At 40.2% G+C, this 24,845-nt stretch overlaps 1 protein-coding gene and 1 long non-coding RNA gene across 5 annotated transcripts in view; one reads left to right on the top strand and one right to left on the bottom strand.

Annotated features, from left to right (window-relative positions):
* The window catches only part of TTLL7 (tubulin tyrosine ligase like 7), a 178,156-nt gene extending 177,556 nt beyond the window's left edge, over nt 1-600 (bottom strand). Inside the window, exon 1 of one of the 3 annotated variants that reach the window (XM_044002763.1) lies at nt 401-600. The gene's annotated coding sequence lies outside the window, so the exon portion shown is untranslated. Of the gene's footprint in view, nt 1-173; nt 251-400 lie in introns of those variants that run through there. The other 2 variants (XM_044002765.1, XM_044002764.1) reach the window with 2 other exon arrangements.
* A 641-nt stretch (nt 601-1,241) lies between these two features.
* The window catches only part of LOC122754381, a 77,378-nt gene continuing 53,774 nt past the window's right edge, over nt 1,242-24,845 (top strand). For both annotated transcript variants that reach the window (XR_006356363.1, XR_006356362.1), the window contains exon 1: nt 1,242-1,376. This is a non-coding gene — a long non-coding RNA (uncharacterized LOC122754381). The remainder of the gene's footprint in view (nt 1,377-24,845) is intronic.

Here is a 24,845-nt window from a genome sequence, read left to right as displayed (position 1 = left end):
CATGATGTACCCAGATGCAGGGTGAGGACCGAACAAGAGGACAAGTGATGCAGAAAGGAAGTCTTCCCTCTTCCCCCCCCCACTTCCTCCCTCCCCTACTTACCTCCTTACTTACCTATCCGGCCCCGCCCAACCCAGTCCCGACCCAACCAGGCCAGGTGGGGGGAGCGCACCTGCCAGTTGCCCTCCCCTCTCCCCCAGAGGGCCGGCTCTGAATCCCCAGCCGGTCACTCGCTCCCACCGAGGACAATGTGCCCAGAGCAGCAGTGCTGAAGACGCAATGGGCCGCCCCCCGACGTCCCCGTTGAGGGCGGGGTCGAGCACTGGGCCCAGACTTGGCAGCGACGAGAGGATGGAGCAGGAGAGGCGACGCCTCGCTTGGAGATGGGCCATCACTCACCGGAGAGACCGGCCTGGGAAGAAGAATGGATGCCACCGGCCAGGCCGCCTCCTCCCTGGGGACCCCGCGGGGCCTCGCCCCACTTTCTGGGGCGGAGAACGTCTGTTTTCGGAGGGTCACTACCCACCCAGCGCACGCTGCGCCTCTGGCGGGTGAGGATGCTGCGCCGCTCCGCCCCTCCCGCGCCGGTCCCCTCGCGTCCAGTCCGGTCCTCCCCGTCCAGCCCGCCGCCCGGCAGTCCCGCCGCCCGCGGCAGCCGCTGTTTCGGGCTCCGGCTCCGGGTTCCACCGCGCGCCCAGTCCCTGCAGCAGCTGGAGCAGCTGCTGCCCGAACAAGGGGCGGGGACTACCGACGGACCAGACCATTCCAGGTTCGTGGAGGGGTGGGGTGCATGAGGAGAGGCCTGCAGGAGAAGCGGGGAGCCTCGGGGGATGGGGGCCGAAGAGAGGAGGCCAGATTCGAAGGTGGTCCTCCTGTCGCAGCTCTTCTGCTAAAGGGATGCACTGGAGAAAACCAGAAGCCAACGCCACCTCTTCCCTGGCGGGCCCGGGGAGGATGCCTTCAGCTAAGCCTCTCTTCGCCTTCCACCCCTCCCCACGCGTTCTGTGTACGTTGGCCCAGACTCGCGGCACCTCTAGAACGCGGCAAACAGTGGACCTAGCAACGGAGAGCGCGGGGCGTGGTCTTGTCCTAGGAGATGCTGCGGACAGGACGCCCGCCCGGCCGCCCACAGAGAGCTTGCGTGCACAGCGCTTCACCTTGGGCCCTGCGGCAGATTCTCGGGCTGCTGGGTATGGGGCGATGCGAGCCTTCCCACGCCGAACTACAGCCCCCAGGAGCCAGCCACCCTGAGCCTTGGCAGGAGCCCCGGACTAAGGCCGGGAAGAGCATCCTCGCATCTCTCACCCAGCATCCCGGCCGAGCTAGAAGAGGAGAAGCCATCAAGTCCAGATCGACATTGGCGAGAGACGATCAGGTGGGAATCCCCAAACCCTTCACTGGGTCTACAGATTCAGAGGTCCCATAACCCTGAAGCCCAGAGGATAGAACCAGGGATGTTGAGCCCACCCCACGTGTGGAAGAGCAGCAGTTAAAATGAAAGAGACCCCATTCCCTGTGAAGGTGATTGAGGGCTAGAAATCACTTTAGAGATCAACGAGGCCAACCCCCCCCCCTCACTTTTGAAAGACGAGGGAGGCACAGGGAAGTTAAAGGACTTGCCGAAAATCATACAGAGGTAGGAAGTGACAGAGCCGGGAACAGACTTTACTGGCTCCAGATCCAGCACTCTTTCCACTGTACCAAGTGGATGTCACTGGAAGGAGAGAGAAGAGCAAAATAAAGAAAGGAGGGAGAGGGAACCACGTATGCCCTCCCACAACATTCACCTTACCTTAGTGACATCAGAGACTGAAAATTGGCTTGGATAAATTCACCAGTATGCCATGGTTCACATTCTTATGAAAGATGATATCGTGGTTTTTCCTGATCTCTTTACCCAGACTTTTTTCAAGATCAGCACAGGGACCCATCCTGCCTCTCGATTTTAAAATGCTTATTCTTGGCAAGGGACCATGCTTCACTTTTCTTTATCTCCTAAAGTGCTCTAGCACATTGCTTTGCCCATGTTGGGCAATCAGCCAGTACTTGTCGAATTGAATTGTAGAAGGGATGTCTAGGGTTAGAGCTATATAAAAGCAGACTAGGCAGCTAGCACTGAAAGATTGTAGAGTTACTAAGAAATCACCCCCCCCCCCCATCTTACCTTCTCCCATTTGAGATTAGGTCCTTAGAGATGACCTTGAATAGCCATTGTGATTTCACTGGTGTAGGGAGCACTTTCCCCGTGAAGAAATTCCTTCTGTCAATGCAAACCGATGATTATTCTGCCTCTGACAGAAACTGTCTATTTCAGAAACTGTGAGGGCAAAAATGCAGAGACATGAGGACAGGATAAAGTCAGAGAACAGCTAGAGGGGGCAGTTTAGTTTAAATCTCCTGCCTCTAATCTAGTGACATTGCCCTCGTTTGGCTATCATTGCCCTACTTGACTATTGACTGTTGTCTTCATCTCCTTGAATAATTATTATCCATGTTATCATTACTGGGTATCTTCCAGCTCCTCAGATGTCTTCTTTCCCCTTTCCACATGGTGATCTTGGTGATTATTTACACTTAGACTAATCTTCGATCTCATTGATTCATTGGTGTGGCTCCTGTCTCTAACAATGCAGGCATCCTCTCATCTGAGTTCTCTCATCCATATGTGTGTGTGTGTGTGTGTATGTATATATATGTATATGTATATATATATATGTATATATATATATATATATATGTATATATATATATATATATATATAAATTTATCACCTAATCTCTCAGGACCCCAGGCAACTCTCAATCTGTAAGCTGCAGAATATAGTATTCTTTACACTAGGACTTAAGGGGGTGCATGCCCCTGGAATCTGAAAAATCTGCATAAAATTTTTGTCCCTCCATATCAAAGAAGAAGTCTGAATCATTAGAGTATTAGAAGATAAAATATATTGATATATTATAATACTTTACATATATTTTATGCATTTCTGAATTTTTAAACTTTTTTGTGTTATCTGCTAGCATTCACATGTCATCTGTGGCTTCTGTAAAACTGCCCCAAAATCTCCATTTAATTTCTTATGCAAACCTGTGATATATCAGAATTCTGATAGGGAAAATCATGATGTGGAAGGGATAACTGTAATTGACAATTTCCACTGGAAGAAGGAATTTCCTCACTGAGGAATTCCCTACATCAATAAAATCACAGTTCCAGACCAAAACATATTAACTCAAAGGGGTGACTCTCTCATTGGAAAATTTAAAGTATTATGAAACTGATGGGGGGAGATTTCTGTGGAGGTCACCATCATCCTTACAGTCACCCTGGTTGACAACTCTGGCATTACTTTGACACTTCACTCTTGCTCACTTTACAAATCCTATTGGTTGCCAGATCATGTCCTTTATACTTCTATAATATCTTTTGTATTTACCCTCTTTGTACTTACTTGGCCACCACCCTAGTTGAGGCCTTCATTACCTCTTGCCTAGACTACTAGAATAGTCTCCTAATTGACCTGCCTACCTTGGGAGGAGAGAGCTCCAAGCTAGTCTATCCTCTACACAACTACCAAACTGATTTTCTTAAAGTATAGCTCTGATTACATCAGTCTGGTACTCAGTAAAATCCAAACACCTCCACTTGCTTCTGGTATCTAATATTAGCTCCTCTGTTTACCTTGTATAACTTACTTCAACCTTATTATGGTGCATTATTCCCCTCTCTATGTCTAGTGAAACTAGCTCCTTGCTGTTTTTGCCAAAGGGTACTCATCTCTGTACCTTTGTACTGACTGCCCTTCAAGCCAGGAAGGCATTCCTCTTCACCTCCTTTTCTAAGAAATCCCTTGTTTACTTTAAAACCCTGTTCATACCCACATGAAAGCATTGCTATTTTTCTCAGTTGCCTGCAAAAAAAGAGGTGGAAAATTACCTTGTATTTATTAAACATATACTTTTTATGCATATGTTGTCTCTTCTGATTAATAAGATCCCTGAGAGCAGAGACTTTATTTTTGTCTTTCTAATCCCAAATGTCTAGCATGGAACCTGGCAAATAATAGGTGCTTAAAATGCTTGTTTATTCGTTGGTTGGTTGGTTGGTTGGTTGGTTGGTTGGTTGGTTGGTTGGTTGGTTGGTTGATTTAATCAGTTGACATGAGTTCAGTTATCATCTCTATGGTGATGACTTCCAAATATATATCCATCCATAATCTCCATCTTGAGTTTTGGCTGTGAGCTAACTGCTTTATGGGACAACTCCATAGGCATCTGAAACTCAATATATCCAAGACAAAATTTATTGTTCTTCCGAATTTTCCTGTTTTCGTTGATGGGACTACTGTTCTTCCAGTTACACAATCAATTAATAAACATTTATTAAGTGTCTCCTATTTGCCAGGCACTGTGCTCAGTGTTAGAGATACAAAAAAGATGCAAAAGGTAGTCCCCCACCCTCAGGGGGTTTACATTCTAATGGGGGAGACAACATGCAAACAAATATATACCAAGGCTCATCACTTTACAGTTATTTTTTACTCTTTTCTTTCCTTCAAATCCAATCAGTTAACAAGTCTTATTAATCCTACCTACCTGCAGAACATTTTTGCATTTCAGTCCCTTCTTTCCATTCAGATATCCTCTATCCTGTTTCAAGGCTCTCATCAACTCTGGCACAAATTATTGCAGTACCCTCCTAATTGGTGACTTTTTTCCCAGTCTCTTTTCTCTCCAATCCATTCACCAACCTGTTACCAAGCTGATATTCCACAAGCACAGCTCTCCCTGCACCACTCCCTTACTCAAACATTTTCCTATTCTGTATATGACAAAGTACAAAATTCTCAGCCTAACATTGAAAGTCCTCCACCATATGACTCCAATTTTCTGTTACAGACTTATTACGTATTATGCCCCTTTGTATACCCTTTGTTCAAGCTACATTGGCCTGCTAGCTGTGTGCTGTACACAACATTCCTGCCTCGCTATCTTTACCCATGTCTGAATCTTCTCCTTCTGGAGCATTCCTCCCTAGTCCACATCAAAGCACAGCTCAAGGGACACTCCCTAACCAAAACCTTTCCTGATCTATGCATTTTCCAGTGTCCTCTCTTCCCCTTGAAATTACTTAGTGTATTGGTTTTTGTATGCTTAGTATTTACTTTTCTGGCTATGTGATTGATCGCCTCAGCAAAATGTAAGTTCTTTGAGGTCAGGAATGGTTTTGCTTTTGTCTTTATATTCTCAGTGCCTAGTTCAGTAGCTTGCACATTTTAGGTGTATAATAAATACTTATTAAATTCAGTTGAAGGAAGGGAAGAATTTTGCCAGGAACTGATATCAAGCTTACTATCTTATAGTTTTGGAACTGTAAGGGGCTAAAATTCTAGCTATACTATCTAAAATCTAATGAGTGGTCGCCAATAAATTATAAGCTTTAGCAAGAGTATTTAAGTGTTTAAGTATTTATTAAATAGCATTAGGCTCAGAGAGAAAGGTAAAAATCTAACTATTTCTAAGAGACCCATCAACCAACCCACCATGGCAAGGTCAGGAACCAAAAGAGAGAGAACCCCTCTGCCAGCATCTACTTCCTACTTCATGTTCTTCTCCCAGAAATGGGAGGCTCCTCAAGTTGATTGGCTGGTAGTTTTGATAGACAGTACCCACGAGCAAAGGTCACTTCCTGATGCCAAGGACCTTGACCACATGGCTTGCCCTCAGAGGCCTTCTCCTCATGGTGGAGGTTTGCTACAGAAGCTCTCCAGCAGGTGGCATCATTCCAATCGTTACAGAACATTCTTCTCTTCCCTTTTTGGAAAATCAAGACTATATTTGCCCACGTTCAGCCCTGCTTCCCCTCTTTCTTTCTCCATGTCCTTTCAGATATCACAGTGCCTCAACCATCATGTCCACCAGTTCTTTGAATATTCTAGAATGTTCATCATCTGGGTGGCATAGCTTTGAATTCATCAGGTCAGCTTGGTGGTCCCTTATTAACTTCCTACTTATCTTTGGTAGCACTTCCTGTTAGCCATTTTTTGTTGTCATTTCCAGTACAGAGGTCATTTATGCCCCTTTGTGGGCATAAATTTAATTAAGCAAATTTCTCAAAAGAAACGGAAATGAAATAAGAATTAACCAGTTTAACCAATTACCACCTTCTTTTTCACCCCAAGCAGCCTTTATATCCTTTCTTTGATCATTATCTCTACCCTCTCCCCATGCACGTTATAAAGAATAACCACCACCACCACCACCAAACTCTCTTTGTTGTCCTTAGCTTTCTTCACCTAAAATGCAGCTGGGGGCGGGGGAGCCAAGATGGCAGAGGAAATTCAGTGACTTGCCTAAGCTCTACCCAAGACCCCCCGAAATACCTTCAAAAATGCAACTGACTCTACATTTTAGCATTCCCAAATGCCACATTTACAGGTTTGGGCCATGCTTTCATGTTCCACCTGACCTATCTTATGTATATATTTTTAAAAATTTTAATCAGTCAGTGAATTCACATTAGCTTTCACCTGTGGGATCCTTCAGACAATTTTATTCTCAAGAGTCTCCTGTCTTCCTGGGCTGATGCCACATGTATAAATGATGCCCATAAAATCCTATCAATCAATCAATATTTAATAAGTGCCTACTATGTGCCTTAGGCTAAAGATACAAAAAATGCCAAAGGCTAGTCCCTGCCCTCAAGAAACTTATGGGGAAGGCGACATGCAAACAAATATAGACAAAGCACGTTATATATAGGATAAATAGGAGATGATTGACAGAGGGAACTTATCATTAATCCTTCCTCTGAACCATCTGAAATTTGCTCTCCCAAAACCTATCGTGTGCATCTCAATCTATACCCAGCATTGTAGCTGTTCTCTATTGTATCTAGCTTGGTGGACAGAAATAAACAGCTTTAAATTTCCCCCATCCTTTTCAGTCTTAAAGCCCCTTTTGCTTAAATGTATATGATGACAAGCAAATTGATTCTTATTCTTCTCCATCAGGAGCACTCTATCTCTGACCATGAACAAGCCTATCTTCCTTGCCTTTTAAGCCTTGATGCAGAACACTAAATTCCATTCTCAGAGATGATCTTCTTAGTCAACTGTTTGATTCCCAAATCAGCTTTTCCTTTCAGCATCACTTTCTTCCCATGAACAGCAATGATTAAAAAACACCACCTGATTCCCTATGGTCTTCAATTTCTTACCCAAGACTTCATAATATTTCACTGTGTGGTTTCTAGGTTCCTTCTGGCAGTGCCATTTGTGCCCCATGTAAATCCCCCAGAGTGAGCCTTGAGCATGTCCTCTGCTGTCTCTTAGACATATGCCTCGGTACCTCTCAGCTAGGAGACACCCCCCCACCCCAACTCTTAGCTTCTTCCTCTGGCCCATCCTTGATGTTCTCTTTGCTGGCAGCACCTATGTTTTTATTGTGTCATTCCTTAAAGGACAATCAGTTGCTTTATCTTCAGAGAAACTAGCCCCACCTCTTCAGGGAGAGCCTCAGATTTGTATTCTTGGCCATCTCTTTTCTCCCTTTCTACTTCTATCGAACATTCTTCCTTTCTCCTGCTTCTTTGCACAGATCAGATTTCTCTTTTGGCCCTTCAAATTTTTTTCTACTTTGAATCCCAAAGGAAAACTTCATATTTTTCCTAATAATTGAAGGAGTAGAAAAACATTCCTGAAACTCCTTCATTTCCTTTTCTAGAAATGAGACCATGCTGCTCTTTGAACATAGATGGCTGTCTCTTGGTCATAGCAGAAATAGTGTTCAATTGATTCAATTTGCTGCACATAAAGGTCTTTCTCACTATCCTTATGAGGAAAATGGGAGCCCAGTGACCTGGGTGATAATAAAGTTAAGATGTATTCATAACTGTTTGAATGGCTGGACCCAAAGAGTTGGGATTAAGGAATAAAAGAAATCTCCATTGGAGTACCTTAGCCCTTTTCTGTTCCACAATTTTATATCTGACTTGGATGGAGACATGGCTGGTATGCTTCAAAGTTTGAAAGACTATGTATGTTCAATAAAGTGCGTAGCCAAGAAGACCTGGGAGGGCTACAAAAAAAATGGTCAAATAAGATTAAATTTAATTGGTATAAAGCTAAAGTCCTACACTTGGGTTGGAAAAAATATCAACTGTACAAGTATGGGTGGGGGAAACATGATCAGACAACAGTTCATGTTAAAAAAAAAAAAGACCTGGGGGTTTTAGTGAACTGAAAGCTCAACATGAGTCAATAGTGTTGACATGGCAACCAGAAAGGTAATCTTAGGTGGCATGAATAAAAGTATGTACTCTCCTTCGACCACATCTGGAGGATTGTATTCATTCCTTTCTGGGGGTAACAATGCAGGTATTGTACCGACAAGCTGGAGCAGGTCTATCCTAGGAGGGCAACCAGTATGATGAAGGAACTGGAAAGCATTCTATACAAGGGTGACTTGAAGGAACTAAGGGTGTTTAGCCTTGAGAAGAGAAGACTATGTTGACATGTTTTAAGAGTTGTCATGTGAAAGAGCGATGAGACTTGTCCTTCTAGGCCCCAGAGAGTAGAACCTAGGAAAGATGGGTAGAAGGAAATTGCAAAGAGGCAATTAGTCTTGATGTTTGCAGAAACTTTGTAATGGCTTTGTCCAGAGTAGTGAGTCTCCCTTTCCCCCTCCCCCAGATCACTTAATAGCACAAATTAGATGAGTACTTTTTACTAGGGCTGGGTTAGATTTTACTGTTATACTGTGATTCAGTTGAAAATGAGCTCTGCTATTCTTCCTTCCAACCACAGGAAAGGGAAGACAAAGTGCAGGTTTATATCATGAGTAGAATTACTCCCATACATATATGGGGTGGGCTGGCTCTGCCTATTCGTAGCCACTGTTTATGAGAAAAACAATAGACACATACAAGCAATAATCTTGTTCCTTGTATAATAGATGTCCTACATACTCCAGATCAGAAATCTAGTATGTTTTATTTGAAAAGGCATGCTTCTTTGTTGGTAGGCCCAGGCACTAAAATTGGGGAGAATTCTTCTCCCCTTTCTCAAATTTATGCCTAGTCTAAAGGAAAAATACTAGAGAAATAGAAGAAAAATACATGAAGGAGAAAGCCTAAGATGGAACTTTATTAGAACTCTTCTGGATCTTATTCCAATAACAAGTTCACTGGAAATGTTAAGTATACAAGCAAACCATTAAATATAACATAAACCATTAACGAACTTTGCTAAGGTTATTGGTATCATTTGCTTTATATCACCTTTGCTCCCAAATATATCCCTTCCATCCCTTCTTGGTGAGCCATCCCTTGTAGCAAAAATTACAAAGAAAGAAAAAAATGAAGCAAAATCAATCAACACATCATCCGTATCTAATAGTATAGGCAATAGTCCACACGTAGTAATCTACCTCTAAAAAAGAGGTAAATTTTCTCATCTTTTCCCTAGGACCAAGCTTGGTTATTATAATAACCCAATGTTCAGTTATGGGCATTTTATGCTTTTTTATATTATTATGGTCATTTGGTACATTTTCTCTCTGGTTCTACATAAATCACTCTACATTAGTTCAAATAAGTCTTCCTATGCTTCTCTGAATTTTTCATATTCATTTCTTCTTGTGGTACAATAACATTTCATTAGAGTCACATACCACAACTTGTTTAACCATTTCCTAATAAGTGGAATTTGGTTTTTTTTTCCAGTTCTTTGCTTCCATAAGAACTGCTGCTACACATTTTTTTTTCTGTCTTTGAGATCTTCCCATCTTTGACCTCCTTGTTAGTATATGTCTAGTAGTGAAATCTCTGTGTTAAAAAGTCACAAGTCCGGGGCAGGTAGGTGGTACAGTGGATAAAGCACCAGCCCTGGATTCAGGAGGACCTGAGTTCAAATCCATCCTCAGACACTTGACACTTACTAGCTGTGTGACCCTGGGAAAATCACATTGCCCTACAAAAAAAGTCACAAGCCCTCCAGTATTTACTATTTCCATATTTTTTCATCTCTATACATACTTACTATAATCTGGCTGCTTTTCCTGACTGTTTTCTATTGTGTCATTTCAACCTCCTCTGTACATCAGAGGATATATTGTTAGGGGTCCAACTGAGGTATTTCCACCCTTCTTCTCAAAGACTTTGAGATCAGGGGTCTAATTTTGGTACTTCTACTATTCTTGGTAGAAAAAAAAGTCTTCCTGAAAAACATCAAGCAAGACATAAAACAGAGAGATGCATGGTTGACAGAAGTTTTCACCCACTTTTCTGGAGGTTATCCAGCGTAGACTTCAAGTTTAGAAGGGTCACTAAGGTCCTCCAGATTCTCCTAGATATGTATAATAATACATCAATTATATAAAATCCCAAGATAATTCAGAGATTCCTGAAAAAAGATCTGCATTCACTCAAAAGAGAGTGAACCATCCATCCACACAGGAAAGACCAAATAGATGAAGAATGGTTATTGCCCATATTTCAGCATGTATCTGAATGTAACTAGGATGAGAAGAGAAAGGGTCCATGGCAGGAGTGGGAAGGGGAGGAAAGAAATCTTTGCATGAAATATCTCTGAAAAGGGTAGCCAAGATCCATTGGGAATTAATATAGAAACCCAAGATCAAGAGCCATTCTCAATGGACAGGTGGTCAAAATATATGAGCAAACAGTACTCAAAAGATTGGCAACTATTAAAAACATAAGACAGATAGTTCCAAGTCACTACAAAGATAAACCCAAATTAAAATAGGTCTGAAGTTTTACCACACTCCCAGCAAGTTGGTAAAGACAACTCCAATCTAGAAATGGAGCTTCTGTTTCATTGATGTTGAAGTTCCTTTCAGTGATGTAAATGACTCCCTATCTCTGCCTTCCCATCCTTTGTGAATCTTGTCCACGTTCTTCTGTGAGATCACCATAAGTAGTCTAACCCACATGTTAGAAGCTTTCCTCTTTCCCTTAATATCTCAAGTACCAATGGAACACTTTGGCCATCCACCTGCCATTCCTAATTCTTATCATGTGACCATTCCATCTCCCCTAACTGATATACAATTTCTTGATGACATCCTTAACTCCTGTTCTTTGAAGTTCCTCATTAATTATATGTTACAGTATACTCACACCACCATGTTGCTTTAGTTTCATTCATGGTAAAAGTTATAATGTTTTTAGTACAACAAATATTTAAGTTATTTGACAAATTGATGGGAAAAAAACCCAGATATAATCATACTTTGGCCTTTTTCCTTAGCATGAGATAATATGTGCAGGGGAAGTATTCTGCTGCAATAAAGAAGAAACCCCTAGCAGTACAACTTTGGATCCCCATGCCCCAATATGGACATGTACCAGTTTGTAAATCTTTATTTTTAGATTAAATTATAGATATGGCTCAACATCGTTAGTGGCACCCCACAAATCACATGAGAGTAATAATCTTCCATAGGCCCTCCAAGCATTCCAAATGTTCAATACGAGAACCTTTCCTTATTTCAGTACTTCAGGGATTCCTGATCTCATCCATGTTGATGCTTTCTCCACTGATGCAGAGCAAAGCCCTTCTATCTCTTAGTAGACTGTCTTAATGAGTTTCTGTGACCCAAAAAATTCATCACCTAGTGGGTGACAAGCCTCTAGGAACTTAGCTGGGCTTGATCCTTGGACATGAGATGGGCAGTAATCACCAGGCCAGTACTCCAAGCTTTTCTGGCTTGGTACAATCTGCTGCAGTTTGTTATTTTCTGGCATCATCCTCCAGAACCCAGAGTTAACTCCAGGTTACAACAATGCATCACAGCACTACTTTTATAAATCTTTGGAGTTTATAACTTAAGAAGTGTGGATTGTCACAAAGTCTGGCATCTGAATGAGGATGATGTATGAACCTTTCATTCCAGTGCTGTTATTTTAATTACAGCCGTATTATTGTGGTTCTACCTTTAATCTGTAAAGAATAAACACAATGTTCCCACTTCTATTTGAGCAGGAGAAAAACATCACAAATCCATTTTGTCCCTAAGTGAATCATCCTGTCTGAAATTTCCAGGCAAATGTTAAATGTAAAGTCTAGTGTTTTGAAGCTTTGATGAATCCATAATATCATCAGCCTAGGTACTCCCTCCACTGGTAGAGATGGCATCCTGTCCCAGCCTTCTCATTTTATGTTATTCTTGTCCATGATCCTCCACAGGGAACATATCCAAGTGAGTTTAAGGATTTTTTTCTGGGTATTTCTCTACATAGCAGTGCAGCCTTCAAATCCTCCATCTCTTCTCAGTCTGGACCACTCCCCCCACAAGACCCTCTCTGTTAGTGCCTTCTCTCTGAGATGACTTCCTATTTGCTTGGTATATAACTTGTATGTACATAACTGTTTGTGTGTTGTCTCCTCCCTTAGAATGCAAGTTCCTAGGGCAGCTAGGTGGCAAAGTGGATAAAGCACCAGTCCTGGATTCAGGAGGACCTGAGTTCAAATCCAGCCTCAGACACTTAACACTTACTAGCTGTGTGACCCTAGGCAAATCACTTAACCCCAATTTGCCTCACCAAAAAAAAAAAAAAAAAAAGAATGTGAGTTCCTTCAGTGAAGGAAACATAGTTTTGCCTTTCTTTGTATCACCTGCACACAACCCAGCGCCTAACTCATAGTAAACAATAAATGCTTGTTGATTAACCACCTGCTCACCTGTTTTCTCCCTAGCTCTCACCAATGAATTCCGCACCTCCTTTTACAGTAATATTTATCAGGCATGATGTGTTTTTGGTTTTGCCAGTTCTCATGCACAGGTTACCAGCAAGCACTGGCAACGAGCTACAAAAACCCACTGCACATCTTTCCATTGCTCTTTGACTCCCTTGCCATTTGATTCTCCAGATATCATGGTGTTCCATGATTCTCAGCTATGTAGAAACATGAGACACCAGGATCTCTAGAGAATCTTAATCAGGATTTTCCTGGTGATAAAAGAAAGAATTTCAGTGGCATGGAGCCACTGGGACCACTGAATGTGCTGTATAGGTTCCCAAATGCAATCTAGTCCACATAGATTAAGAACATAAAGTCTTGTTTAAGAGTTGAATTTTCTGGAGGGCCTTGTCAGTGTTTCTGCAATGTCAAGTAATGGTTTTAAGTTTCTAATAAGAAAATTAGTGATCAACAAATAATTATTAACTCTAATTGAATCTTTCCAGACAATTAAATTATTAATATTTTAATGTCTAGACCTAACTCCTAAACTATAGGGACATACTTTTGTCCAGTCTGCAGCCCAATATTATTAAATATGAGTAAAATCAAAAGCTTTTTGATAAAATGTTAAGCATCAAACACCATATCTCCCCTAGAGGGGCTTACAGTTTATCTCTAGACTCACATTATATCTAGAACATGTCAGTATTCTCATACTTTACAAACATATTGCTATGAGCGGATAGAGAGCAAGACCTGGAGTCAGGAAGACCTATGCAGGAATGCTGCCTCAAACACCAGATATGGACCCTGGACAAGTCATTTAACTTCTCTCTGCCTCACTTTACTCCCAACGGGTGCTAATTGTACTCAGTCCTCACAGAAGCATTTCAACTCAACCTACAACATCACTCTGCACACACTAGGCCCTTAATAATGAATTGAGTATTACTAGAATTCCCCATTTTGTTGAAAAGAGTTCCTAGGTTACCTTGGAATACATAAGAATTATGCATAGTAAAAGTATCAGAATCCTCCCCTGAAGTGCTGCCACCCGAGGACCAGCCTAGGAAAGGTCAGAGTGACTTATCACCAGAATTTTGGCACACCACCGACACACAAGACATCCCAAAGGGAAACAGGCAAGACATGCTTTTTACTTGTATTACTTTCAGAGGAGGATTAGAGAATGAGGAACGTATAAAAGGCAAGGCCCATTGGGGAATTCGACTGTGAAACATATCCCATGTTTCCGGTTCATTATCATGGGATCCCATACTACGGTGGCCCCATCTACAGGATTCCCACCGCCACCCTTTGCTTACACTGCATCACATGTCATTTCCTGCAACCCTTTTTGGGACATGGAGAATGATACAGTATGAGGAAAGAGAGAGGAGGAATCCTGCAGCTGTGGCTACAGTAGTTGCTTTGGCAAAAATAGTCAGTCAGTGGCCAACCTTCCAGTTATGAGTCATTCTGACCTATGCTAGGCTGGACCTCAGGTGGCAGGACTTCAGAGAAGGATTCTAATAGTGAGTTTGACTAAATATAATTCATATGCATTCCAGGGTAACCTAGGAACTCAATCCAAGGAAGGGAGGATTCTGGTAATATTACATTTGTTTATTAAGTGCCGAGTGTGCCTAGGGTGATTAGGAAGACAAAATTTACACAAGATGTTTTCTCTGCCCTCAGGGAGCTAATGTCTACCAAGAGGGATATGATCATGAGAGCATGGACTTAGACTCAAAAAGTGACTTTGGCAGTAATCTGGCCCCACATTTTAAGACAAGAAAATTGAGGCCTGAAAACATGAAAAACCTTTCCCAAGGACTCACAGATTCAAAGCTGAGTCTCAACTGTCAATACTTGATCACTAACATTTGAGAGATATTGACTTAAGAGAGCATGGTGCAATTAAAACTAATAATAATAATTACCTTGAAGTCAGAAGCTATTTGGGTTACAAGTTCCACCTGTAATATTTATGAGCTGTGACAATGAGAGACTCACTTAACTTCTCCCAGTCTCAACTTCCTTAGCTATAAAGTGGGGAAAATGTCATCTAATGGACAGCATGGTGTAATTCTCCCATTGGGAAGTTCCTTCCATTTTGAGAAGAGAGAGGGCCAGGTTTCTGTGGTTCTGATTTTGGGCAACCACGGTGCCCTCAAGAGGGTACACTTTTCCCTACCCTAGCCCTAGCTTTTCTTCTCTCTTTTATGCATTGGCTTCTTCTATCTGAATGTAAGTTCCCCAAGGGAAAGGACTGGTGTTTTTCCTTGAATTCATGTATGCAGTTTGATGCCTAGCAAATAGTAAGCACTACTTGTTGCCTGCCTGTTGCCATGGTGTAGTGCATAGGAAACATGGTATAATAGATAGGGTGTTGGACTTTTAAGAATCTGGAAGACCTAATTTACTCTCTGTGTAATGACTGGCCTCCAGATTTCCTTCCAACTTTAAAACTATGTCTGGGGTTTTGTAAACCTTAAAACTTATCTGTCAGTCATTATAATTAGTGATATATTAAGAATCAGCAAACTAAAAGTTAACTCATCTAGAGTGTGCAGGTATTATTAGCTGTAGAGTCTAAAACAAGGTCTAAGATACTTCGATGGGATTCTGATCATATTGGTATGATGATTCCTTTCACTGGGGCAGATCATGATACCTTATCTTTTATTATTTCATCCATGTGTTTTTAAGTCTTTTACATAGGATATATAGCCAATGCCCCAGAAGCCTTTCTTTTGAGAGTTTTTTTTTTTTCTATCTTAAGGGTATTAATGCAAGACCCTAGGTTTTATTCTTGCAACCTAGTAAAGTACCTGGCACATAAATGGTTAACAAATGTTTAATAAATGATAGCTTCATGATTGCCTCAACTCCTTTAACCATATACTCTTACGCAATTTGTTGTTAATAACATAATGTAATCCATTTACAACTATACCATATATTTCTTTTGCATTTTAGATCGCCTGCAATTTTGATCCCATGATATAGTATCAATAATGCCATATTGGTGTTTAAAAATTAATCAAAAATCATTTATTAAATGCCTATTCTGTGTTAGGCACTGTCCTAGATATTGAAAATACAAATATGAAAAACTCCTTACCCTCAAGAAGCTTACCTTCTGTCTGATAAGTTTCTGTAGCAGTGAACAGCTTGGGATATGTAGTTTAATTTCCCAAAGATGATTAAGACTGATATTTTTTGGTCAAATTTGGGTCCAGGTCATGTCTATCATGTATACCAATCCAAATTATAGATAACAAAAGATTAACTCAAGGGGTTGTGCATGCAATTGTTTTATATAACAGAGACAATTATCTATTTTGTTGTAGGAGTCCATCTACTGGGAAATAGCTAAACATTTTTGGCACATCAATATGAATGGAATACTATTGTAATGAAAGAAAGAATTCAGAGAAGTATGAGAAGATGAATATGAACTGATGCAAAGTAAAGTAGACAAAGCCAGGAAAACAACATATACAGTAATTACAACAATAGAAGAACTAAACATTATATAATTATAGTGACCAAGTTTGGTCCCAGTAGGGAACTAGAGATGGGACATATTTCATAAAATGCTCAGCTGATGTATTAGTTGATATGTTGATGTGTTAGTTTTGCTGGACAACTAGAGAAAGCAAATTATATCAATCTTTAAATTCTCATGATAAACAAAACCGGAAGGCAGTAGAAAATTACTGTTAAATGGAAGGATGACTTACAATTTTGTCACAGGAGAAAGTGTTTCTGGATGTCCTTCTGTCAAAGAATTAACTGTCACACATGTTCTGATCATAGTAAAATTTTTATTCTGCATGAGGGGATGTGACAGGAAGGAGAAGCCTAAGACTTCAGCTCCTGGGGAGGAGTAGATTTAAGACATCTTTCTCCGTAAGCCAGAGGAAAGATAATGCTTTTGTAGGGGGATATAGGGAGGAAAAAGTTACACCTGTTGGAGAGTGGAAATAATTGCCTAAGTAGGGATTATTGTCACCACCTGCTCCTAGTCAGGTAGTATCTGGTTGATTAATTGCTTTGTTTTTCCAAGGGAAGAGTATCCTCTGACCCCAGCAAGTTGATCAGCCATTCCACTTCTCACAGGAAAAGCCTCCAACTGGGCCCAGGACTCCCACTACAGTTTGTACTTGAAAATCAAGTTTAAAAATTGGCGGAATTGATTTTATCATATATCCAAACGCAGCAAGAAACATTGATGGAACATTTAGTTATCTTGTGTTCAGTGTTCATGTTAAATATTAGTTTAAAAACACCACTAAATTAATTGTATATTATCCTATGTCGAACCCAATGAGCCTCCCCAAAATAAACAAGCATAGATTCTGATTCTCACTGACTTCAAAGAAAAATTAAGAATAAGTGAGGACAATGAAAAAAATATTGATCAGGAATAAGGAATGAGAGAAGCCAAACACTATGTAACTGTGCCTGAAAAAAGGTTAGTAAAATGTGCATACTCTTTTCTTAGTAATGTTAATATTAACCTTATACCTCAAATAGATCAAATAAAAAGGAGATATACACGCACAAATTTTCACTATAATTCTTTTCGTAGTGGCAAAGATCTAGAAACTATGTAAATGGGGTGCTCATCAATTGGAGAATGAGTAAATAATTATTGTATATGAATGTAATGGAATATTTCTGTGCCATACAAAATGATTAAAGAGATGGATTAAGAGAAACCTAGGAAGACTTGAATGAACTGATGAAAATTGAAGTGAGCAGAATCAGGAGAACAACTTAAATAGTAACAACATCACTATAAAAACAAACAATTTGGAAAGACCTGAAAAACCCTGATCAATGTAATTAGTGAGCAGACATAATTCTTGAAGACTAGAGACTACTTCCTGATAAGAGAGTTGATGAATTCATGATGAAGAATGAGAGATATGTATTTTAAACATGATTAGTGAGGGGATTCATTTTTCATGATTATGTATATTTTTAAAAGAATATTTTCCCAATTGGGGGTAGAGAGGAGAAGTAAAAGGGAGATAATCATTTTTGTTAATTAAAAAAGTAAAATGAAAAATATAATATTCTGGAAAAAATGTGTAACCTTATGAGCAGTATCACCTCAACAGAAGTAATGGAAAAAAAAAAACTAGTTTAAAGAAAGCTTGAAAAAAAATCCATCTAAGCCAAATCATCATGGGAGCATTTAAGGATAAAGATGGAAGGAGAATAACAAACAGGGAAAAAAAGATGGAAAAGATCTGCAGAGATTTTAATAATAAATCAATTTCACTACCAAATATAATGGAACTTCCATACTTGGACTCTAACATGACAGTCCTGTTTATGCTTATGGAGGCAGTATAAATGGCACTTAAGAAAGAAAAGATAGGGATAGAGCACTGGCCCTGGAGTCAGGAGTACCTGAGTTCAAATCTAGCCTCAGACACTTAACACTTACTAGTTGTGTGACCCTGGGCAAATCACTTAACCCCAGTTGCCTCACTAAAAAAAAAAGAGAGAAAGAAAAGATAGAAAAGTCACTAATAGAGCAGTATACATGGGAAGTTTATGTGAAAACAATATAATTATAAGAGCAGTATCAAGGGATTAATTCTCAAAGTGTCTTAAGAAGAGGAAGATATAAAATAATGGAAAAACATCTCAAATCCTATTATGATCAAAAAAGAGTGATAGATAGAATGTCAATAACTACCGGTCTATATATGTCTAAATCAAGGGCATGCTTGATGATGGTAATTAGAAAAGAAGAGCCAGAGTCCCACAATGGATACTCTGAATCTGAGAATTCATACTGATAAGAAATCTTATGAATGAAATTAATATGACAGGGCCTTTATCCAAAGATCATAACTCACTCAACATCAGAGGATTCATACTGGAAAGATATATTATGAATGTCATGATTGAAGGAGGGCTTTTCACCCGAGCAAACGCTTTACTCAATACTTGTTGATAATGATGGGCAACAGACAAACGGGACAGTTTTGTTATTACCATGTTAAATTTAACATTACATTTAAAAATTGTGCGTAAGAAAGAGTTCATAGTTTCATATACAGTATAGTCTTTGGATCTTTGCATATTGAAATATTTGTTTATTGATGTTTGTTACTAAATTATAAAGAAAATCTTCAAAATATAGTCCATAATAGAAAAACTTTATGTACATATTGAATATAGAAAACCCCTCAGCCAAAGCATAAAACTTATTGATTACCAAATAATTAGCATTGGAACAAATATGAGAATTTCAACAAAAACTACAAATCTTTATGGCATATTCAAACTAAAGAGAAATGCTACAGATGAAGCAAATCTTTATCTGTTTTCCAGTGGCAACTGTTTCACACTTTTTGTTGTTGAATTTGCAAAGCAAGAGAATCTACAGGAAAAAGAAGAGGACTCAGGATAGAGCCTTGGTGAACAATCACAGGCCATAACCTGGATAATCAAAGAAGTCTGAGAAAGCATGATCAAATATGAAAAAAAAAAAACAGGAGAGAACAGGTAAGGAGGTAAGTAGGAGAAAATCTCCAGGAGAAAAGAGTCAGGCAGAAGAGAGCCAATAAATATTTATTTTTAAGCCCTTACTATGTGTCAGGCACTGTCATAAGTTCTGAGGATATAAAGAAAGGAGAGAGGAAGTCTCTGCTGTTAAGGAGGGCATAGTCTAGTGAAAGAGACAACATGCAAACTGTGTACAATCTACATATGAAGTAAATTGTAGATAATTAACAGATGGAAGGCATTATAATCAAGGAAGATCAGGAGGGTCTTCTTATAGAAGGTAGAATCTTAGCTGAGCTTAGAAGGCAGAGATGAGGTGAAAGTTTAAGATGTAAGACTAGAGGGGCAGCTAGGTGGCGCAGTGGATAGAGCACCGGCCCTGGAGTCAGGAGTACCTGAGTTCAAATCCGGCCTCAGACACTTAACACTTACTAGCCGTGTGACCCTGGGCAAGTCACTTAACCCCAATTGCCTCACTAAAAAAAAAAAAAGAAAAAGAAAGAAAGAAAGGAAAAAGATGTAAGAGTAGAGATAAGCAGAGAGGTTAGAACTCATTTATAAGGAGACTTGAGAATCACTAGCACAGAGATGATATTGAATCTATGGAAGCTGATGAGAACACCAACTATAGAGAAAAAAGAAGAGGGTTCAGTACAGAGCTCAGTGGGACCCCCTTGGTTAGTAGGAATAACCTGGGTGAAAATCCAGCAAAGGAGACTGAGGTATGGTCAAATACATAGCAGGAGAACCAGGAGAAAGTGGTGTCTTGAAAAGCTAGAGGGAAGAATGTATTAAGAAGAGGGTGATTGGGGGCAGCTAGGTGGCACAGTGGATAAAGCACCAGCCCTGGATTCAGGAGGACCTGAGTTCAAATCCGGCCTCAGACACTTAACACTTACTAGCTTGTGACCCTGGGCAAGTCACTTAACCCTCATTGCCCCACAAAAAAGAGGGTGATCAGTAATGCCACAGACTACATAATTAAGAAGGGTGGATACTGGGAAAAGGCCATTAGATTTGGCATTTAAGAAACCATTAATAACATTGAAGAGAGGAGCTTCGATTGATAAGGTCAGAAGTCAGACTAGAAAGTTAAGAAAAGAGAGGAAAGGATGTGGAGCCACTAATTATAGATGGCCTTTTCAAGGAGTTTATCCACAAAGGGGAAGAGAGTTGTGGAATGATACCTAGTAGGGATAGATGCATCAAGTAAGAGCTTTTCAGATATAGAGGCATGTTTGTAGGCAGTGAAGAAGCATCCAGTAGACAGGGAGAGAGTGAAGATAAAAAATCTAGTAGGTAAAATAGAATCATTTGTACATGTAGAGGGGTTTGATTTGGCAAAGGAAAAGGGCCACACCTTCATGTGAGATGTGAGTGAAAGTAGAGATAGTGGTGGAAGGCATCTGGGAAATGTGAGGTAAAGGGGAGGGGAGAAGAAGAAACCCCCAATAAGTGGGAAGTTTGAGGAGAGACAAAAAGTGGTGAAAAGGCAATTGTGGCAAGTGGGATTGGATAGATAATTAGCGAGGTATAAAAGGATTCCCTTGCAGCAGTGAGGATCTAGTTGAGATCACAATTTTTTGGTGCATCCAGTCAACATGGTTTTGTGATTTTTCTCCCGTTTCAATCAAAAGCAGGAGAGTAGGAGCAAAGGCAGTGGATTATGGGAGTGATCCAGGACTGAAGCTTGTCAGGGCCAAGATTGTTCAACATTTTCAGAATGGGCAGTCAGAATTTTCACATGGTTCCGATAGGTCAAGAAAGATGATGACTAAGAAAAGTGCCATTAGAGGTGGGAATTAAGAGATCATTGGGAAGATAGAGCCAAGGTGTCAGAGGAACAGGAAGAAGTATAGTCAAGCATTCCAGCACAGTTCCTCTACAAAGATTAGAAAATGTACCAAACTTCGGTCCTGAATGTAAAATATAGGGAAACCTGTGAGCCATATTTGTAGTCCAGGGCATTATAAGGAGACAGAGAAGTCTGAAGACACTAGAAATGGTATCTGGCCAGAGGTAAATCTCACAGAGCTTTCCAATATGCAAGAACCAAAAGAAGACTGAGCCTGTGCACCAGGGGAAGAAGTCTCAGACATATTTAGAGGGTCCCTTACCTTAAGCAGTTTGCAGGAACAGGTATGCCAATTGCCAGTTTTGTTAATCAATACCCAGTTCTTGGTCACAGATCCAGGGTGGACTGAAGAGGGGACCTATGCCTGGGAATAGCATTCCAGAGCAAGGAGTTGTCACAGGCCGTAGGCTGAGTACTAAGCAAGGAGCAAGTTCAGTCACAAACAATAGCTGTCTGGCTCTCTCCCCAGGAGCAGGGTCGAGGGTCTCAGTTACAGCTTCCAGCCAACTATGAAAGCTGTAGTGTAATACTCAAAGCAGGAATTGCTAACCAAAGGGGAGCCCATAGTCCTGTCATTCTGAACCTACAGAGCTTCCCAGCTGGCTAATGGTTGGTTTATGTTGTCCTTTGTTCTCAACAAGGACCAAAATGACATCATGGTGTTAGAGTCAAGTTACAGTATGGCTGACTGTGATTAATCAAACCAATACAGGCATGGAAGGCTCTACCACAGGTCAGGCATAAATAGTCCATATGAACATTTGGAGTGAAGATGTCTCTAAATTTGCACATCTTGTGCTTTGTTTGAGTTACTACAATTCTGCTTTGCTCATAGAGAGCACAGCACCTTCTCTGATATGGGCACACCATGCTAGATTGTCCTTTGCCATCATCTCATGTCATGCAATCAATTCCACAATTCTTCAGAGAAACCATGAGAATGTTTTTGTATCACTTCTTTTTTTTTTTAGTGAGGCAATTGGGGTTAAGTGACTTGCCCAGGGTCACACAGCTAGTAAGTGTTAAGTGTCTGAGGCTGGATTTGAACTCAGGTACTTCTGACTCCAGGGCCGGTGCTTTATCCACTGAGCCACCTAGTTGCCCCTTTGTATCACTTCTAACCACCATGTGAGCATCTTCCCTATATAAGTTCATTGAAAAATAGTATTTGGGGCAAGTATATTTTTGGCATTTGAATAATATGGCCAGCCCAGCAGAGTTGAGCTCTCTGCAGTCGAGTTTTAATGCTTGTCAGGTTAACTCAAGAAAGGACCTCAGTGTCTGGTATTTTATCCTACCAGGTGATCTTCAGAATCTTTCTAAGACAATTCAAATGGAAGTGATCCAGTTTTCTGGCATGATGCTAGTATACTGTCCAGATATCACAGGCATACAACAATGAGGTCAGCACAATGGCTTTGTAGTCCTTCAGCTTAGTAGCCAGTCTAATACCTCTTCTCTCCCACACTTTCCTTGAAAGCCTCCAAAACACTGAGCTAGATCTGGCAATGAGTGTATCAACCTCATTGTCAATGTGTACATCCCTGGAAAGTATACTTCCAAGGTAAGTGAACTTATCAAACACAATATTCAAAACTTCCCTATTTGCTATGACTGATGCTTCCATGTATGGAGGGTATGGTGCTGGCTGATGGAGCACTTGTGTTTTCTTGGTGTTAATTGTTAGGCCAAAATTAGCACAAGCAGCAGAGAATTGAACCACACTTTGTTGTATCTCAGCTTCAGAGGCTACACTGAGGCACAATCATCTGTGAACAAAAATTGTGCACCAACTTTTTCTCTACTTTAGTCTTGGTTTGTAACTTTTCAGGTTAAATCATTTACTATCACTGTGATAGTTAACTTAGATACCACATTCATCCTCATTGAAGGATGACATTGACTAATAATGCATCTGACATCATTGGCTAATAATGATTTGCTGGCAGCAGTTTGGAACTCCAACCAGGGGCAAGCCCACAGGTGTGTGACTCCAACCCACACTCAAGTCAGAAACTTGCAGAACACAGACTATGAGGACAGTGATCAAACTCTAATGATGATCAAACTACTTTGCAAACACGGAAAGCTTGAAGGTCCCTAGCCTGAGCTGTCCTTGAGATTCTGGAATAACATAACACCTAATACCCCAAGAAGGCAGTAGAAGGATTTGAGAGAACAAAAGCTCTGCCTAGACATTCTCCTTGGAAGTGATTAGAGCACAACCCTAAAATAAATTTTAATTCAGAAAGTGGGCTGGAAAAATGAACAAACCAAAAAACAATCTTTATAAAGTGCTATTATGGTGACAGGGATGCTCAAGACACAAACTCAAAAGGAAAGAATAACTCCAAAACATTTACAAACAAAGCCTCAAAGAAAACACAGCGTTGGACACAATTTCAACTAGAATTCCTGGAATAGATGAAATAAGAGTTTTATTTGTTTTTTAAACTAGCTTATAATGATTTTTAAATGGGTGTTAGAGAAAAAATGGGTAAAGGCAAAAGTAATTGAAGATTTAGAAAGAGAATTGACAGCTTAGATCAAGAGTACAAAACCTTACCCAAGAAACAAACTCACTGAAAATTAGAATAGATAAAATATCTTTTGACTGCTTGAGACAAGAGATATGAAAGCAAAGTAAAAAGTCTGAAAAAGAAAAGACAATGTTAGATATCTTGAAGCGAAATCACCTAAACTTAAAAAACAGATCAAGAAGAGATAAAGTAAGTCATCGGACTTGGGAGCAGCTAGGTGGTGCAGTGGATAAAGCACCGGCCCTGGATTCAGGAGTACCTGAGTTCAAATCCAGCCTCAGACACTTGACACTTAACTAGCTGTGTGACCCTGGGCAAGTCACTTAACCCCCATTGCCCTGCAAAACAAAACAAAACAAAAATGTTATTAGAGGGGCAGCTAGGTGGTGCGGTATATAGAGCACCAGTTCTGGATTCAGGAGGACCTGAGTTAAAATCTGGCCTCAGACATTTGACACTAACAAGCTGTGTGACTCTGTGAAAGTCACTTAATCCTCATTACCCCACAAAAAAATGTTAATGGAAATTTTCAAAAAATAAATGAATAAAATATAACAGCATAGATGATGTTAATTTGTGATATTCCAAATCAATATGTGGCTCATAGGGATCCTTTTCTATTTGAGTTTGACACCACTGGGCTAGAGAACTTGACTGAATCAATAACAAATAATCAGTTATTAATAAGAAATTGATCAATAACAAATATGAAATTAAATATACATATGAAAATTAAAAACTAAAAATAAATATGAAATCTTGCATTTTATAACAAAAATCAACTTCACGAGTATGAGATGGGTTTTTTAGATATGTCATTCTGAAAAAGATCTGGGGATCTTACTGGACTGTTTGGTTAATATGTGTGAGCAGCTTGATGTTATTGCCCAATAATGATAATAATAATGCAATCATAGGCTGTATTAAGAGAGGCATAGCTTCTAGGAATAGGAAGATGATAGTTCCAATGTAATTTTCTCTCATTAGATCCTATCTGGAATATTGTGTTCTATTCTGAGTGCCATGGTTCAGTAAGAACATTGAAAAGATGGAGTGTCTGGAGGTGGGCAACCAGGATGGTGAATGGTGTGAGTCAATGTAACATGAGGATTAGTTTAAAGAACTAGACATGTTTAGCCTAGAGAATAGCAGTTTCAGAGGGATAAGATAGCTGTCTTCAAGTATTTGAAGGGCTGTCATGTGGA

This window comes from Dromiciops gliroides, chromosome 4, assembly GCF_019393635.1.
Source record: "Dromiciops gliroides isolate mDroGli1 chromosome 4, mDroGli1.pri, whole genome shotgun sequence".
In the NCBI taxonomy this organism is placed as follows: Eukaryota; Metazoa; Chordata; class Mammalia; order Microbiotheria; family Microbiotheriidae; genus Dromiciops; species Dromiciops gliroides.
The sequence above is the reverse complement of the archived record's forward strand: the minus strand, read 5'-3'. Positions and strand labels throughout refer to the sequence as shown.